This window comes from Babylonia areolata, chromosome 2 (genome assembly GCF_041734735.1).
Source record: "Babylonia areolata isolate BAREFJ2019XMU chromosome 2, ASM4173473v1, whole genome shotgun sequence".
Taxonomy (NCBI): domain Eukaryota; kingdom Metazoa; phylum Mollusca; class Gastropoda; order Neogastropoda; family Buccinidae; genus Babylonia; species Babylonia areolata.
Genome location: NC_134877.1, coordinates 19,164,271 through 19,164,551, shown reverse-complemented (window position 1 = coordinate 19,164,551; position 281 = coordinate 19,164,271).

The window sequence follows — 281 nt, the reverse complement described above, 5'->3', positions numbered from 1 at the left end:
TCGTTCGTGGGATGAGGATGTGGGATCATGGGTGGGTGGGGGAGGGGTGGTGTGTGGGGGGGGGAGGAATGGGTGATGGTGAGGGGGGTGGGGAAAAGAGGGGAGATGGGAGTGGGGATGAGGGATGGTGTGTGTGTGTGTGTGTGTGTGTATGTGTGTGTGTGTGTGTGTGTGTGTGTGTGTGTGTGTGTGTGTGTGGGTGTGTGTGTGTGTGTGTGTGTGTGTGTGTGTGTGTGTATGTGTATGTGTATGTGTGTGTTGAGTGTGCGTGTGTGTATGTG